The following is a 14,920-nucleotide window of genomic DNA, read 5'->3' on the forward strand; positions in this document are numbered from 1 at the left end:
GAGAGGAAAAGATTTTAAATGACGGGTGGGATTATGGAAAATGGAAAATATGCGGAAAAGAAGAGGTTAGCAAAGCACAGAACAAGGTGGAGAGCAGCAGCCGTGATGCCCTAATGACAGAACATTATGAGTGAATGAATGAATCCATTAGTATTGTACGGAAATTTTAATAAAGCACGCTTTTATTAATTAAAAGTTTATTTTTAAAAAATATCTAAAATAAAATACACCAGTAATCAACTATAGGAAACTTCCAAAATCTGTAATTGTAGAAATAATCATATACAAAGAGTCATTCACTACGGAAACGTTGCAAAAAAAAAAATCCTACTATCAAAATTTATAATATTTAAAGCATAAATACATTACAATATTCCTTTGAAATAAAAATAAACAGTAAATAATTTTAATGCATAAAAAATTTTAACTTAATAAAAAAGAAACAACCAGTTTAATAAAATAAAACATGTTCACTTTACGATTTATTAATCTAAATATTTTAATAGATATAACTATAATATTTATTAAAAATATAATTTATATAACCTATTTTGTTTTCATAAAAAGGCTAAGGATAAAAAAAAACTACATATAATTTAATTAAATTCTTTGAAATTATATATCCACTTATCTACTGTTATAAAGAAATTAAAGAATAGATGTAATAATTTTTACAGGAAAAAAATTTAAATAATAAAATAAACATGTCATTACGTATAAATTTTAATTGACAATTTAAAAAAACTTAATTAAAATATTGATTATATTATTATTTTTATAATAAACAAATTAAAAAAAAAACTTAATACGCGTACACAACAGCTCATTTTAAGTTGATATAAAGCACAAATAAGCAGGCTGTATTGAAAACAGAATTAAATAAGAGATAATAGATTTGATTAAAAACTTTACAGAAATAAAGTACCAGGTGAGAAATGCGGGAAAGAAGTAAATAAAATATATTTACGTATTTATAAGTATTATAAATAATTTAACAATAATACCCTACTACTGCATTCTTTTCGTAAAGGATATTGCCTCAAGCAACAACAGTTATTAATATCTTATGTTATTTAATATTTCCTTTCACTTTATGTTTATCCGTTTTCCTCTTTTATAAAGAATTATGTACAAAAAACAAATTGATGGATTAATTTTGATAATACTGAAAATATTAGGAAACGTACACTTTTTTTATATTTCTTTTTTAGGACCGCAAATCAATTAATAGAATGATGCTATTTTCCATTTTTTCATTTATCAAATTTTAAATCTTCAATGGTCTGTTGTTTTATATATTCTAATGTTTGTCTTCCTCTAGATTTTGTTTACTCTCTACATGACCTACTTTCTTTCTTTTTTCTTGTTTAGCCTCCGGTAACTACCTTTTAGATAATTCTTCAGAGGATGAATGAGAATGATATGTATGAGTGTAAATGAAGTGTAGTCTTGTACATTTTCAGTTCGACCATTCCTGAGATGTGTGGTTAATTGAAACCCAACCACCAAAGAACACCGGTATCCACGCTCTAGTATTCAAATCCGTATAAAAGTAACTGCCTTTACTAGGACTTGAACTCTTCCTAACACTAGATTAAACTTTCCACACAGCAGTCTTCCCTTCTTACTAAATGTCTGCTGACTTCTTGATATTTTTGTTTTAATTTCTACCTGTGCAAATCAGGTTATAAAGCAAGTTACAAAGCTCCGTAAATACTGAAATTTCTTCACTTGCTTTAAAACGTCATTTCGTATCTTAATCTCAATCCTCTCCTATTTTCCGCCTAATACCACACATTTTGTCTTACTCTTGTTTATCTTCACACCCTGACTTTCGCTAGCTTAATTTAAGTGTTCAAGCATTTCATTTAGTTTACTTGGACTGTCCACCAGTTCCGCCATGTCATCAGCATAACGTATACTTTCTATTTTTCTTTCCCCGATTTTTATTCTTCTTTTTCCATTCAGGCAGCATTTAATTATTTCTTCCAGATATATACTAAATAGTGTCGGTGACATGCAACATCCCTGATTCGCTCCCATTCCAATCCCTGTTCTTCCTGACATTTCATCTCTTACCCTCACTTTTATTCTCGGTTTGTAGTACAGCTCTTTTATTTCCAGTCAACTCCCTTCTTTTCCAAAATTAGCGTTATTTATCCCATCTAACTTTGTTAAACGCCTTTTCTAGGTCGAAAAATGCAACACACTCTCCGCCTCCTTTTTCTCTCACCTATTACTCTTTGCCGCCTTATAGCGTCCCTTGTTCCAAATATAGTGTTTCGCATAAGATATTTATATTTTCAGATTACTTAGGTCTTAATCATGTATATTTATTTATAAGCCTTAAGCTGAGTTTGCTGTACGGTTTTAATGACATTTTAAGTTATTTTTTGTTCGGTATCAAGTTCTGATTATATTAATTATTTATTAAATTTAAGATTTTTCTTTTCTACTATCCATTTACCGCTTAATTATATACTCTGCTTCGATTCTAGAATTTTCGTGATAGGAACCGCTTATCTATATTACTGGAAACAATTGTCATTTAGTTTACTCTTAGGTCTTTATATTTTCATATTTCTTTAAAGAAAATGATTTATTTCACTATAAATAAACAACATGCTCTTAAAAAATGAAAGCCATTATGCCTTTTTTATTAGTTTATAAGCTAAGATGAAAATCAGCCGAGATAAATTTTAATAATTTATTTCAGTGAAATTTTGATGAATTTTATTATACTTTTTATAACTTTTTTTTTGTTTCATGCAGTAACGCCGATACCGTTAATTTCTATTTTGTTTCCTTTTTTTATTCAAAAGAAGAATAATTTAACTGAAGTCATATCTATTATAAACATTCTTGCATAAATTTGTCTAGTCGTGATCATGCAAAGTGAACGTCGAGAATTGTCGTGATTTGTTTTCTAATTTATTATTAATTAGTTTATTCGCTGAACGTGTTTCATACTTAATAATTCTTCTTAACAGAATTTATGAATCTCTTACGCTTGTAAAACTGAAATACAGTATTTTATTCGGTTATTTATATGATTACTTAATTTTGAATCGCACGCATATGATACGATGATCAAGTTAGTTTAGGTGCTGTGCATAATAACAGTAAAAAACAATCGAGTTAATCATTTTTAAATTATTTAAAATTTTTCAATTCATATTGAGCTGCTAATAGTGATTTGCTCCTCCTTTCTTTAATTTGTTACTATGCTTTCATATATAGCTTATAATTTTTAATAAAAGTAATATATATTATAATAATTTATACCAAAATATATTTAAGCTTGGACCGATCCGTCTAATATAGTGAATTTCTTTTATCGTTTATTTTTAAAATCTTGGTGGGTGAAAAGGTTGTAGGATATTGAAGAAACACAATATATCAAAGAGAGGAAGATGTGCGTTGAAAAGACGATAACCCTCTATCGATTGGAAGGGTAGCTAAATGCAGTTCAACTATTCTCTGTTTTTGATTGGAGGGGTAATTAACTGTTAAAAACTATGTTTAAATGATACTTTTAGACCGGTAGGCTTTAGCAGCATACTTAGCAGACGTAGTTAAGGTATTGAGATCATTATTAACTGTTAGAATTATTAATATTAACTACTGAAAGAATCTGTTCTGTACTTCCAAGATGAAGTCCCATATTATATACTGTGAGTAACTGTAGGTCTGCGCATCAACTATTCTAGTTCTGTTTTTTATCGATTGCTAGGATTAAATGATCAGTTGTATTAAACTTTAAGCGGATTGTTTGATCTTTAATGTAGTAGTGATTCTTCAACAGTAGCAGTGATTAAAACTAGGCAAGTTGTGATACAAATGAACTATCAGTACAGGACATAATACTACAACATTGATCTGTATAACTCTGTCTTTACACGTAATACAATAATAACTCATAATAAAATTTTAATTGGATTTAACATATATATATATTATATATATAATATATATATATAATTCCTTGATTTAACTTTTTTCCATTCGTAAATTTTTTTACCGTTCAGTTTTTCTGGAGAAAACCTTTTGATATGATCAATAGAAAGTGTATATAAAATGCCTTGGAGAGTGGAACGTTGTTTAACAGATTTAATATGCTTGTTTTTTTCTTTAATGTCTTTAAATTGCATCAATTTATCTGTTTTCCTCTATTGATCAGCATGACAAAACGTAATAGCACTTAAAAAAAATATATATATATATATATATATATATGCACACTAGCGGACCAGACAGACGTTGTCCTGACGCGGCATTATTCTGTAATAAATGCACACACATAAATATAAGTAACTTAATTAAGTTAAAATTAGCAGGAATGTGCTCTAAATTTCATTAAAATGACTATTAGTATGATATTATCAGTTTGTGATTGTTGTATTATTGTAATGGGTTTATTGATTAATTATGTGTAGAATGGTTAATATTTATTTTCACTAAATATTGAGATGTCCGATGAAAATTGAATTAAAAAATCGTCGTAAAATTAATAATTAGTGTAATTAATAAATCTTCATCCACATTACTGCTAATTTTCACTTAACATCACTCTAAAAAAGTACCTCCTACATATTTTTTTTTTATTTAATAATTTTGATGTTTCATAACCATCTAACAGCTTAATTAATCAATTAATAAAAAAATTAAAGCACTGTAAAAAAGCAACGTAGTTAAAATTTTAGTAGAAATTTTTATTATTTTTCTCATTCTTTATTTTAACATCTATTTTACCAAATTTTAGATAATTGTAAATTAAAAATAATTTTAGAAAACTTTTTATAAAATTAATCAGCTAAAACGTTATAAATTCAATTTTTTAAATATACTTTAAACTATATTATAAGTAACTTATATTTTAATTTTGTAAATGTTATAATTTATTTTACAAACTTAAATTTTTATTTTCAAAGAGCCGTTCAATACTTCATAAGTTGCATAGATTCAAATGAGAACTGACAATTTAAATTTGTAGGTTAAGTTGATTGTTATTGAATGTACGTGTATACATAATTAAAATTCATGAAAAATCATGTAAAATACTCATTTCAATACTGCACCTTACAAATTTGCACAATGTACATTTTTTAATTAAGCTTTAAAACGTTATTTCAATAAATAATAATATAATATAATATTTCTCAATACGCGCACAATTCTAAACGCGATCGCAGTGCTGCCTACTTGTTACTTAATCAGTCGTGGTTTTGTTTACATTGGCAACGGCCATACGGGCTCTTTGTGATTGTTCGTTGTGTTTGACAGCGGCCATCTTGCATTGATCTGATTGGTTTTCCTTTGTTTACATTTCCATCTGATTTATTAGCCTCTTATTTATTAAAAAACTGTTTTCTTGCAATTTTTTGTAAAACAATAATAACCACAAAATTACGAAATATTTTTCTCAATTTGATCGCAGCACCAACTGTCGGGACAAACTGAAATTAAAATAGAATATTATTGAATATTCGATACTGCGATGGTAGCGCAGTCTGCCGGATACAATGTAAAACATTCCAAAATCAACAACTATTATAAATAAAAGATTAATTAAAAAAATATTTTCCAGTGGACCAAATTGTGAATCTAAATCATTCTCGAATCCCCTTGAACACACACAAAAAATATCATCAAAATCGTTCCAGCCGTTTAGGAGGAGTTCAGTGACATACACACGCACACAAGAAATATATATATAAAGATATAGTGATTTATTTTCAACTTGCACAAAAATTGTGCATCTAAAAATTATATTCCAGGTTCTAAATTAAAAGAGTTCTTTCATCAGTGTTAAAGCTCATTAACAATAATTTAACCGGTACGTCTTAATCTTATAGACCGATATTTAGAAAATTAAAAATGTTAAATTATTCCTGTTTTTATATTTTGAATGTAAAATTTTTGCTAAAAAGAATGAACATCTATTCTTAAAAAACAATAATATATCCTTTACCCAACCAGACAATCAGCTTTTACTTTTCCGTCTAGGTATCGCTGTATTAGAGCTATAACTCTTGAAAGTAAAGTATTGTAATCGGTCCAATTTGGACAAATGCGGTTTTCACCGGATCTTCACGTGTTGACGTCTAAGGAACCCAAAAATCCGGATGGCAATTTTTCAGAATTTAACGTTTGTATTATGTGTGTTGTATGTTCGGTTTTGGCCTCTAAATCACCTTATATCTCAAGAATTATTGGACCGATTTTGACCAAACTTGAAAAGATTACTTCTATGCATTGATGCCATTTAATTTTCAACTTAAAAGGTCAAGGGGGTGAGGTTGTGTAGCACGGATACCTTCAGTATCTTTGAGATTTCGTCTAATTAACGTCATATTTTTGTTAGGCACTTTTGTTTACGATTAAAAAGTAGCAATATTTGCAAAAAAAAGTTTGGAAATCGCACCCCGTTCCAAAAAAATGTTATTATAGTCGTCTGCTATGTTATGACGTACAGGTAAGTAAAATTAAGTAAACGAATAATATGTAAAATGTACAGAAAGTGTAAAAAAGCAACTCGGTCTGGCCGGGTTTCGAACTCGATCACTCGGTTGACTCGGTACCTAGTGCGTTAAGCCTCGTGGCTACACCAGTTTTCCGGCCGTACAACCGGAAGTTGTTCTACGTAACGTGTGGAATTACATTAGTTTAGTTCGGACCGTCGCGGCTGGTACCGCCAAACCGGCGAGAATTAAATACGGTATGCGCGCGCACTTTAATTAGAATCATGAATTAAATAAAAGGAAAAGTATTATATTTAAATAAATATTTTTAATTAAGTCGTGTGAGTAACCCTTGCATCAGAAACAACCCACAGTTGTACGACTTTCCGGAACGCGGCTTTAGCCGCATGACGGGAAAGTCCTACAACTATGTTGTCAGCTTTTTTCGTGTAACTCAACACAATACTTCAGCTTCAAATAAAAATCTTATTTCGCTTCGGTGATGCCATTCTGAATTTTGATTTATTTTGAGTTATTTTTACATCCTTTACGAAATAAAGGAAATATTGAGATCTCGAAAAATCTCGGTTTTCAGATTTTAACAGAAATATCCATTTTGACCATTCCTGAATCCATTTTGACTAGTTTCGGCGTGACATCTGTACGTACGTACGTATCTCGCATAACTTAAAAACGATTAGCCGTGGATGTTAAATTTTTTTAATTTTGGATTTAGGACTATTGTAATATCTAATTGTGCACCTCCCGATTTTTCTTAACTGCAGCAATAAGCTCTCATTGACAGCTTTTCAACGATATATCATAACTGGTACTTATTTTCGTTGTTACCAGAGTTATAGCGAAATAAGTTTTAATTAAGAAAATATTTGGATCTGCAAGAAGAAGGTACATCGGTTCAAATCCGAGTTCATCTCCTTTTTTAACTTTTTTATTTTAAATATATTGATTTATTAATAATTTATTAACCTCCGATTGTAAAAAAAAGTTTTACAATAAATAATAATTCAATAACAAAAAAAAAATGAAAGCATATCAGAAGTTATTAATGAAATAGAATTTTATGTACTTTGAAAAATATGTATATGTAATTTAATAGACGTATACGGAAGTCATGTGGTGTCCACATCAGATTTTTTATAATAATATATATATTATGTATATAAAATATATATTATCCATATTTTAAATAATTAAGGTAGACTTTAATGAAATATATTTTTTATTTTATAATTAATTTTGTATTTTGTGATGATATTCTGATCATACAGTTTTCCTTGAACAAAATGCCGGTGCAGTTCCTTTTTATCAACGTACTAGCACATCTACTTATTTCCAACATGATCTTTATTATTTAATATTATGCACCGATCAAAATAAAAGATTTAATTATTTATTTAAGGATGAAGAAAACATAAAATTAGTTCCAATCCAAAATTGTGAAAGCACAATTTTCAGGTAAAGGTAGTGTGCAAAGAACGTTTTTGTATTTAAAGGAAGAAACATGTTTTCCTTTTTTTCATTTTTATTAATTGACTTTATAACATCGAACAAATCGATGTGTTAAATCATAATGTATTTATTTTTTGGTCGTTTTCATGTACTTTTATTTAATCTTAATAAGTATGCATATAACTATTTTTATAAAATTGTACTTGAGTAGAAATTTTTGTTTTTACCACTTACATAATATTTAAAATGTAATCCTTAGATTATAATAACCTTTAATTATGTATTTTATAAGTCTTTAGAATAAAACCTGAAAATTACTAGGTTTTTTTCTATTAATTTCTAGTATTTACGTAATTTAAAATAATATTAATAAATAATATAGTAACTTTCTCTAATGTTAGTTATAAAATTCTATTGATGGATTGGAATTATTGTCCAGTATTTATACGTTTTCTTTATTTAATATAAGAAAAAAAACATTCATAGTTTAATTATGTAATGCTAGCGTGAATTTCCTTTGCCCATTTTTGACATTTGAATATCAATTCGGTAATTAATAAAATAAAGAGGACAGATAAAAAGAGATAAAGAAATATTGAAATAAACGAATAAATGATGAAATTAATTTTAACGTTTCCTAAAATGGATACAAAATCCGTCTTGGTCGAATGTATTCAAGCGCGGCAAACGAGAGTAAGAGAGAAAGAGATAAGTGTATAAGGGAGTGATTAAAATATACGAATAACGTTTAATTTTGTCGTATATTTAATTTGGCTTTTGGTTGGACTAACCGTAAATGGATATTTCTTATGAAAGTTTACTTTGAAATTAGTACGACATACTGATTCATTTACTTTTTTTTATTTTACAGTAATCCTTTGCACAAATGTTTTAGTTTATAAGCGATCGGTTTGAAAGATATGAACTTTTTGAAATCAGCATTTATTACTTTCTCCCTATATAAATTAAAAGAGGTCAAAAAGTGTTTAAGATACTGATAATTATGATATTAATGATGAAAAATAACGTGTAAAATATTTTATTGTTAAAAAGTGAAAAAAATGTCTGATATTCGGAAATGTTAAACATATGTATATTGTATATATATATACGTTACACATCTTAGTATCTTGTCAAATATTTTATTCTGTTTATTGCTATTTAAAATGTTAAAGAAAGTTTGTCATACCTTTTCTTAAATTGTTTATGAAAAATAATAAGTATTTAATGCAAAATTGTATTACTACATGTCGGAAATACAAACTTATTTTAAATTCACTAACAAATAAACGTAATAGGTTTTTTTTTTTAATTACCTACAACTATTTTTGTTCATAGCAACAGTTATTCGTAAATTAAATTGAAACAGAGTTACCTCATTTGTTTTAACAGTTTAAGTTTTTTTTACGATTTAACACGTTTAAGCAAAGATTTAGAAATCAACTCGTTGACTGCAAACTTACCCTGGAGCAGACATTGATAGCCACCATAATTTGGTGATAATGAAATGTAGATTCGGGTTTAAAAACCTGAAGAAAAGGTGTCAGATGAATCGGTGGAATTTAGAGAAGCTTGAGGAAGAGGAGGTAAAGAAGATTTTTGAGGAGGACATCGCAAGAGGTCTGAGTAAAAAAGATAAGGTAGAAAATGTAGAAGAAGAATGGGAGAATGTTAAAAAGGAAATTCTTAAATCAGCAGAAGTAAACTTAGGCGGAATAAAGAGAACTGGTAGAAAACCTTGGGTTTCAGACGATATATTGCAGCTGATGGATGAACGTAGAAAATATAAGAATGCTAGTGATGAAGAAAGTAAAAGGAACTATCGGCAATTAAGAAATGCTATAAACAGGAATTCAAAACTGGCGAAAGAAGAGTGGATTAAAGAAAAGTGTTCAGAAGTGGAAAGAGAAATGAACATTGGTAAAATAGATGAAGGAGCATACAGGAAAGTTAAGGAAAATTTTGGGGTACATAAATTAAAATCTAATAATGTGTTAAACAAAGATGGTACACTGATATATAATACGAAAGGTAAAGTCGATAGATGGGTGGAATATATTGAAGAGTTATACGGAGGAAATGAATTAGAAAATGGTGTTATAGAGGAAGAAGAGGAAGTTGAGGAGGATGAAATGGGAGAAACAATACTGAGATCTGAATTTAAGAGAGCATTAAAAGATTTAAATGGCAGAAAGGCTCCTAAAATAGACGGAATACCTGTAGAATTACTGCGCAGTGAAGGTGAGGAAGCGATTGATAGATTATACAAACTGGTGTGTAATATTTATGAAAAAGGGGAATTTCCGTCAGACTTCAAAAAAAGTGTTATAGTAATGATACCAAAGAAAGCAGGGGCAGATAAATGTGAAGAATACAGAACAATTAGTTTAACTAGTCACGCATCAAAAATCTTAACTAGAATTCTATACAGAAGAATTGAGAGGAGAGTGGAAGAAGTGTTAGGAGAAGACCAATTTGGTTTCAGGAAAAGTATAGGGACAAGGGAAGCAATTTTAGGCCTCAAATTAATAGTAGAAGGAAGATTAAAGAAAAACAAACCGACATACTTGGTTTTTATAGACCTAGAAAAGGCATTCGATAACGTAGACTGGAATAAAATGTTCAGCATTTTAAAAAAGTTAGGGTTCAAATACAGAGATAGAAGAACAATTGCTAACATGTACAGGAACCAAACAGCAACAGTAATAATTGAAGAACATAAGAAAGAATCCGTAATAAGAAAGGGAGTCCGACAAGGATGTTCCCTATCTCCGTTACTTTTTAATCTTTACATGGAACTAGCAGTTAATGATGTTAAAGAACAATTTAGATACGGAGTAACAGTACAAGGTGAAAAGATAAAGACGCTACGATTTGCTGATGATATAGTAATTCTAGCCGAGAGTAAAAAGGATTTAGAAGAAACAATGAACGGCATAGATGAAGTCCTACGCAAGAACTATCGCATGAAAATAAACAAGAACAAAACAAAAGTAATGAAATGTAGTAGAAATAACAAAGATGGACCGCTGAATGTGAAAATAGGAGGAGAAAAGATTATGGAGGTAGAAGAATTTTGTTATTTGGGAAGTAGAATTACTAAAGATGGACGAAGCAGGAGCGATATAAAATGCAGAATAGCACAAGCGAAACGAGCCTTCAGTAAGAAGTATAATTTGTTTACATCAAAAATTAATTTAAATGTCAGGAAAAGATTTTTGAAAGTGTATGTTTGAAGTGTCGCTTTATATGGAAGTGAAACTTGGACGATCGGAGTATCTGAGAAGAAAAGATTAGAAGCTTTTGAAATGCGGTGCTATAGGAGAATGTTAAAAATCAAATGGGTGGATAAAGTGACAAATGAAGAGGTATTGCGGCAAATAGATGAAGAAAGAAGCATTTGGAAAAATATAGTTAAAAGCAGAAACAGACTTATAGGCCACATACTAAGGCATCCTGGATCCTGGAATAGTCGGTTTAATATTGGAAGGACAGGTAGAAGGAAAAAATTGTGTAGGCAGGCTGCGTTTGGAATATGTAAAACAAATTGTTAGGGATGTAGGATGTAGAGGGTATACTGAAATGAAACGACTAGCACTAGATAGAGAATCTTGGAGAGCTGCATCAAACCAGTCAAATGACTGAAGACAAAAAAAAAACAACTATTTTTGTTCACAGTTATTCGTAAATTAAATTGAAACAGAGTTACCTCATTTGTTTTAAAAGTTTAAGTTTTTTTTACTATTTAACACATTTAAATTTAATCATAAAATTAAGCGTTGAAAAGTTAGCCGTTTAAGTCCATTTGATTTCGGCGTGTAGATTGCAACCCTACGTACCGTTTCTCTGTTGTCTAATACAGTGCTTTCGGAAAGTTCACAGCAGCACTGGAATTATGGAATTGTAATGACGAAACCTTTTTAATTATTACTTTGTATTCTTATTTCATTATTTTATAGAAACTGGTATTACAATAACTGGAATAGTTTATAAAAAGGTATTGATAATGAGCTCCTCCAACATCAATACAACACTGCACAACTTTCAGTTTGAAAACAAACACTTTAAACCAGCTGATGTACTGAAATGTTTCGTACGCATGCCGATAATGTGATTTTTAGTTCGTCAATCGTGCGTGGTTTGTTGAGATAAATTGCTTGTTTCGGTGCTCCCATGAAAATAATCTGGGGGAGTTAGATCGGGCGGTCGTACAGGCCACAACCCCTTGAAATGATTCGTTCACCAAAGACGTTTCGTAAAAATATCATTGACCTGTTAGGCGTCTGCGCTTGGCGACCCATCTTGTTCCAACCAACCGTGATTGATCTCAATTTCTGTTACCTGATTAATTTAGTATGTTAAAACAGCACAATAATTATCACTGTTATTTCCAAAAAAAGAGTGGACCCGCAATACGCGTTCTACTCGCACCGATCCTGACTCCAATTTTCGCTTCGAGTTTAAGATTGTTCGTCTAAATCATGAGGGATCCCCAGGGGAAAAGACGTCTGTTCTATGAGAAAAATCCGTTTTCCTACCGACTGAAGCATTACGTTTCTTACAACTATTGAGTCCGATAAACGAAACAGCACGTTCAATCATAACTTAACAACTGACGTTTTGGTTTGTTGCTGAACAACGCCCAACGAATCCATCCTAATCTCGAAAGAATAGAACGCACCACAAAATTCTAAAAAATACTGCACAACAATTTTCCGGATGCTCTGTAGATTTATTGCCTGATGATTTTCGTAGAATTTTTTTCTTTTTGGTACTTATTGCTGATTTGAAATTTCTTCTTTGATGATAACATTTTTTAAATCTGTATGAACGATTTTATTTGTGAAGGTCTAGGGAGTGAGGCTGTAGAGCAAGGTCACCCTCATTATCTCGAGATTTCGCCTAATTAAGGTAATATTTTTGTTAGATAAATTTATTAACGATAAAAAATACCAAAATTTGCAAAATTACATCCCGACCCCAAAAAATGCTCTAAACTTTGAAGCTTTGTTGTGATTGCTAGGATAGTTGTTTTTCATTGTGGTTTCTTCTATTGGTTTTGGTTTGCATAGCATTTCTCCCGCCACCACCGCATTCGGTCGCCGTAAAGCATAAAACCGAATGTCTGTGCCACAAACGGCTACTGAGCCTTCAATCATTTAAGCGACCAGTCCTAACTAGCTCCTAGAGCTAACCTAATTGCGTGAGCGAACTAAGCGGGGTGTCACACACCACTAACTTTGTGTTCCACCGCTCACTTGTTATATATTACTAAAAATGGATAGACATACCCCGTCAACTAATAAAAATATATATGACACTCAATAAATGAAATTTACTTCTTCAAGATAGTAATTTTCTGCCACGCGTAGGTCGCTGAATGACAGCAAGTACCTGTCCACCAATATTAAAACGCTTGGAGCTTTAATCGGCTGGTGTGACTAGTCATCACTCTCGGGTAGCTTCCCACAGGAGCACGATAGGAGTCTTTTCCCTGAATAAACTACTGGTGCCGGTTGAACAACGAAACGGCATCAAAGAAAACACCCACACGGTCCGACAATGAGTTTCTCGCCAGATTGACTCGCCGCTTATGAGTGGCCAATCTTCCCCTTGACCTCGAAATTCCAGGGTGGTCTGACTTCTGGCCCCCCCAACATCTGGGCAGTCGAACATCATATGTTGGTTCGATTGGACCTCCCCGTAGACGTACAGTTCATCATCTGCCAGGCGGAACCGGTGGTTTCTTCTATTATTGTCTAATTACGCATTTTTTAGATTTATGTTTACTAAATTCTTCTTCTTCTTTTTCCTGTTTAGCCTCCGGTAACTACCGTTTAGATAATTCTTCAGAGGATGAATGAGGATGATATGTATGAGTGTAAATGAAGTGTTAGTCTTGTACATTCTCAGTTCGACCATTCCTGAGATGTGTGGATAATTGAAACCCAACCACCAAAGAACACCGGTATCCACGATCTAGTATTCAAATCCATGTAAAAATATCTGGCTTTACTAGGACTTGAACGCTGTAACTTTCGACTTCCAAATCAGCTGATTTGGGAAGACGCGTTAACCACTAGACCAACCCGGTGGGTTTATGTTTACTAAATTGCGAGCTCCAAACCCTACCAAGCTGCCGGACCCGACCAGAAGTGATGCATTTTTTAACATTTTTCTTCTTTCCCGTTTTTATTATTAATAAAACTGTATAAAAAAAAACTTTTTTTTTATAAAACTGAACTTTGACTTCCACTTTGGGTCCACAGAAACATGATCGGGCTCTGAAAACAATGTTTTCTACATTTTCAAGGGCTCTGAAAACAATGTTAATATTTAAAGTTGTTAAAACAGAAGTTTATTTTTTAGTTATACCAGATTTGAAATTTGTGATTTTAACCTCAAGCTAATATTATTATCTTATAATTATAGCGTGGGATTTTTTTGTATCGTGAAATTTTTTCAATATGTCATTAATATATTAATTATGAATAGCCACGTGACGGAAAGTTGTATAACTGTGTCGTCACCTTTTTTTTTTTTTAATTTTGAACAGTACACCTTGTCAGATACCTTCGAAATATCAAAGTAAGATGTTGAGCACATCTTACTCGCTTCGAATGTGTAGGTGTTTCGTGAATTTGTCGAAACCCCAATTTATGAGATCGAATCAGCTCATTTAACAAAGGGTACAAGCCTTTTCATAAAAATGTTTTCTAGTAATTTAGAGAATAGAAACAGAAGAACTAAGATTTAACGTCGTGGACAGGTTTACACAGCTTATTTTTCCTATAAAATAAATAAATTCTCAGTATGTTAAACGTTATTTTATTTTTATAATAAAAATGGCAGTTTTATTAAAGATAGCGAATCAAATTTTTACAGTTAAAATAGTTTTTTTTTTTTTTTAATTTTTACGTATACCAAGTAAAAGTGACACAAATAATTGTGAGAAAAAGATAAATTTATAGTGAATGAATTATAAATAG

General features: G+C 30.7%; 1 protein-coding gene across 2 annotated transcripts in view; it reads left to right on the forward strand.

Moving 5' to 3' along the window:
* LOC142328224 (uncharacterized) overlaps positions 1-14,920 on the forward strand; it is an 890,790-nt gene that overhangs the window by 546,023 nt on the left and 329,847 nt on the right. The window lies entirely within an intron of this gene.

This window comes from Lycorma delicatula, chromosome 7 (genome assembly GCF_047948215.1).
Source record: "Lycorma delicatula isolate Av1 chromosome 7, ASM4794821v1, whole genome shotgun sequence".
NCBI classification, from domain to species: domain Eukaryota; kingdom Metazoa; phylum Arthropoda; class Insecta; order Hemiptera; family Fulgoridae; genus Lycorma; species Lycorma delicatula.